The sequence below is a fragment of the Chrysochloris asiatica genome, unplaced genomic scaffold (assembly GCF_000296735.1).
Source record: "Chrysochloris asiatica unplaced genomic scaffold, ChrAsi1.0 scaffold00057, whole genome shotgun sequence".
NCBI classification, from domain to species: Eukaryota; Metazoa; Chordata; class Mammalia; order Afrosoricida; family Chrysochloridae; genus Chrysochloris; species Chrysochloris asiatica.
Genome location: NW_006408575.1, coordinates 12420615 through 12425316, shown reverse-complemented (window position 1 = coordinate 12425316; position 4702 = coordinate 12420615). Strand labels below are relative to the sequence as shown.

General features: G+C 40.9%; 1 pseudogene; it reads left to right on the top strand.

Moving 5' to 3' along the window:
* The window catches only part of LOC102811232, a 36522-nt pseudogene extending 35000 nt beyond the window's left edge, over positions 1-1522 (top strand).
* The last annotated feature ends 3180 nt before the right edge of the window (positions 1523-4702 follow it).

Here is a 4702-nt window from a genome sequence, read left to right as displayed (position 1 = left end):
TTTTTAAGAAAAGCTAAAGTGGATAGAGAGAAATACCGTTAACTAATGGTACATGGACGGGATTATAATCATTGTAATGAAACAAGGTGTATGATTTGTTGAATATAAAACTGATGATCTGCCTTGTAAACTTTCACTCAATCAAAAAAAAAAGGGGTGGGGGGGGAGAACCAGAGGAAGGAAGTAGAATAACTGTTGTTGCAGGAAGGGGCAGTAATTATTGAGATGAAATAAAGCATATACTTTTTTGAAGGTAAAGCTGATGATCTTGTCTATAAACCTTCACTCAGTTCACAATAAAAAGATTTTTTAAAAGGTGAGAAAGGAATAAGAGGAAATATTATGTGTGGCTAACTGTCTCAATGAGCAACTGCTTCCTTCTCCATGAGGCCAGAAAAATTGGATGGTCCCTGAATTCTACTACTGAATGTTTTGATCAAAGATTCCATAGGAGAAGCTTTATTAAAAGAGGGAAATGCAAAACAGAATTTCAAATCCTCATAGACTCTAGACTTTTGGAGCCATGGAGACAGCTTCCTAAAACTATTGCCTTGAGATAATCTTCAAGCCTTAAACCAAAAGTATTCCCAAAAGTCTTCTTAAAACAGAGCAAGAGTTTAGTTTAGCTGGTGAAAGGGGTCAGCCTTTGAGTACTCTAGTTTTTAAAGTATAATGAAAATACCTAGGCTCGCTCTTCTTGTCAGTGGACTGTGGAAGCAGCAGTGGCTGTCTCCGGCACCACAAGCGGCTTCAACAACTGGGAGCGCGCCGCACCCTTCACCCTCGAGTACCAAGTCTTCCTCAAATATGAAAAAGGACAATACATTTCATGATATTCCAATTTATGGAGATAAGGATGTGTTACACATGGTAGTTAAAGTTCCTCTATGGTTTAATGCAAAAATGGAGATTTTCTACAAAGTTCCCTTTAAACCCAATTAAACAAGATGTGAAGAAAGGAAAACTCCACTATGTCGCAAATTTATCCCCTTATAAAGGCTACATCTGGAACTATGGAGACATCCTTCAGACTTGGGAGACCCAGGACACAATGACAAACATATTGACTGTTGTGGCGACAACGACCTGATTGATGTGTGTGAGACTGGAAGCAAGGTGTGTACAAGGAGTGAAATCATCCATGTGACGGTGCTGGGCATCCTGGTCATGATTGATTATGTGGAGACCGACTGGAAAGTCATTGTCATTAACATGGGCGATCCCAATACGGCCAATTACAATGATATTAATGATGTCAAAGGACTGAAGCCTGGGTACCTACCTAGAAGCTACTGTGGACTGGTTTAGAAGGTACAAGGTCCCTGATGGGAAACCGAAGAACCAGTTTACTTTCAATGCAGAATTTAAAGATGAGGGGTTTGCGGTTGATACTATAAAGAGAACTCATGACCATTGGAAAGCACTGGTCACCAAGAAAACTGTTGGGAAAGGACTCAGTTACATGAACACAGCAGTGTCTGAGAGCCCCTTCAAGTGAGACCCTGATGCTGCCATAGGTTAGAGTGTGTTTGAACCAAAAATGGAGCTTAAAGTGTCAGGGGCAAACGGAAATGCAGTTTGGAGTCTTTGGCAGGCCTCTTAGTGAATCACAGTGCAGATCCTTAACGATTTTGGAGCAAAACCCTATCATCCTCTGCAGATAACTAGCCTCCTTTTGAGAAACAGCTTTTGGCTTGTTACTGGACCTCAGTAGAAACTGAACGCCTACATTTTTAGAGGCTCAGTGGTGTGGGGCATGTTGAGATATTCCTATTAAAGTAAAAGACATGTTATTGCATCTGTTCCCTCCCACAACTAAAAAGGAAGCAAAATGTGAGTCTCTTTAGATTTGGGGGGTAATGCACTGGACCCCCCAAACCAAAGGTTGGTTTGAACTACAAGGTCAGTGGTTCAAATATACAGGGTCGCTGTGAGTCAGAATTGACTCAATGGCACTTAACAACAACAATATATATCTCATTTGGGTGTGTTATTCCATCCTATTTATCAAGTGACTCAAACCACTGCAGAGAAGGCTCTGAAACAGGTTCAGGTTGCCATGCAAGCTGCTCTGTAACTTGGGTCATATGATCTAGTTGATCCAAAGGTACAAAACCAAGTCCACTGCCACTGAGTTAATTCTGACTCATGGCGACCCTATGTGGGTTTTATGAGATTGTAAATCATTACAGGCAAAGACAGCCTCTTCTTTCTCCCCAGGATAGCTGATGGGTTTGAACCATTGACCTTGCTGTTAGTAGCCCAATGCCTAACCCATAGTGACACCAGAGCTCCCTTGAGTATGTATGAGGGGACTTTAAAAGTTCATAGAAATATTCCATTATCTTTCTATTCCAATTTTCCACACACTTTTTGAATCGCCCTTGTTTATCCTCTCTCCTTGGAGGGCTGGTGTCTCTGAATTAGGTTACTTACTTGGCTGCTTCACAACGTCATCTTTCTGATGAGCATAAAAAAAGATATGTTTCTGTAGTTTGTCTGTCATTTTCTCATTGTTAGGACAAGACTGTGCTTTGCCACTTTCTAAATCCTATGCAGAAGAAGTACATTTAAAGTCCACCTTTATCTTGTTCCACAGGTATATGCTTGAACCTGGGGGCTATTTTAATTCTTATACAAGAGTCATGCTGCTTTGTTAAAATATCCTTTCTAGCAGTGTTAGTCACACCTCACTCTTCCAAAAATTCTTGGTCAGTCGCATCCTTTTATTTAAGCTTCCCAGGTGATCTTAGAATTGTGTCAGCACAATTTAAAAATACTTTTGACATCTTTTATTAAATCTGAAATGGGTAAATTATTTAATAATGCCGTCCAGGAATGTGGGATCCCCACCATATATATTCAAGAATTCCCTTAAGTCTCTCAGTAAAGGTTTACAACTTTGTTTTATATAGGTGGAAGTTGGTGCAAATGGCTAACACGTTCAAGCTGCTAACAGAAAGGTTGGAGATTTTAGTTCACTCAGAGGCAAACTGGAAGAAAATTTTGGCAATCTACTGTGCAAAAAAAAAAACAAACCAGCCACTGAAAACTCTAGTGAGCACAGTTCTACTCTGACAATCACTGGTTGGTTATACCTTTCTTGTTCTTGGTAGTCTTTGACTAGAGGCTACTAATATGCATGCTGTTAGGTGCCATCGAGTCGATTCTGACTCATTACAACTGTACGCACAAAACATGTATCATCCTCACAATTGCTGTTAAGCTGAAGCCTATTGCTGTTGCTACTGTGCCAACCCATCTCATTAGGATCTTCCACTTTTTTGCTGACCCTCCACTTTTCCTAGCATGATGTCCTTCTCTAGGAACTGTTGTTGTTGTTGTTGTTGTTGTTAGATGCCATTGAGTCAGTACTGACTCATAGCGACCCTATGTACAACAGAACAAAACACTGCCCGGTCCTGGGCTAACCTCACAATTGTTGCCACGCTTGAGCCCATTGATGCTGCCACTTTGCAATCCATCTTGCTGGGAGTCTTCCTCTTTTTCTCTGACCCTCCACCTTACCAAACATGATATCCTTCTCTAGTGACTGGTCCCTCCTGACAATATTTCTAAAGTATGAGAAACGAAGTTTAGCCATCTTGGCCTCCAAGGAGCACTCTGGCTGCACTTCTTCCAACACAGATCTGTTTGTTCTTTTGGCAGCCCACGGCACTTTCAATATTCTCTGACACCATAACTCAAATGCATCAATTCTTCTACGATCTTCCCTATTCACTGGTCCCTCCTAATAATATGTCCTAAGTATGAGAGACGAAGTCTGGCCATGTTGGCTTCCATAGAGCATTCTGGCTGTACTTCCTCTAACACTGATTTGTCTGTTCTTCTAGCAGTCCATGGTACTTTTAATATTCTCCTCCAACACCATAACTCAAATGCACCAATTCTCCTACAGTCTTCCTTATTCACTATCCAACTTTCACATGCATATGAAGCTGTTAAAAATACCACAGCTTAGGCCAGGTGCATCTTACTCTTCAAACTGACATCTTTGCTCTTGAGCACTTTAAAGAGTTCTTGTGCAGCAGATTTGACTAGTGCAGCATGCTGGGAAACTTCCTTCCAGAGTCTCTTCTAGTCAAGATCCAGGCATGTGACATTTCTGCAAATCAGTTGCACCCATGGAAGATTCATATATAAGAGATAAGAGGAGGTGGTGACAGGCTGGGAGGTTATATATTGATAAGGACAATGCATAGGCATCGAGCTCTTTTGGAGCAGCCATGGCAGAATCCTGGTAATATGTCCATAGCACCATGGGTGAGGACTCCACTAGACCAGTGCTATTGTGGGGAGAGCACTTTTTTCTGGTTGTCTCATCCCTGGTTGCATCATTCCTGGCTAGTACGTGGATCCACTTACAGTTTCTTTGGTAGTTCCTTTTTATTTAAATAATCTAACAAGGTATGAGAACGGAAAGCTTACTGCCTCACTAAAGCAGCACTGACAGACATCAGAAGTCAAAATGATTGTGAGAGTGTCACTCTCACTTCCCAAATATCATTCAAGCTCCACTTTTAACCAGTTCTAACCCAGAACTACAAAAGGAAGGGGATTCTAGAAATTTAGTTCCAAACCAACAAAGTTAGCAATAGACTGATTCAGTACAGTCCTACATAAGATTCTTAATCATATCTCTATTATATACCCTTTTCTCATGCTGAGTTTTTTTTTTCTT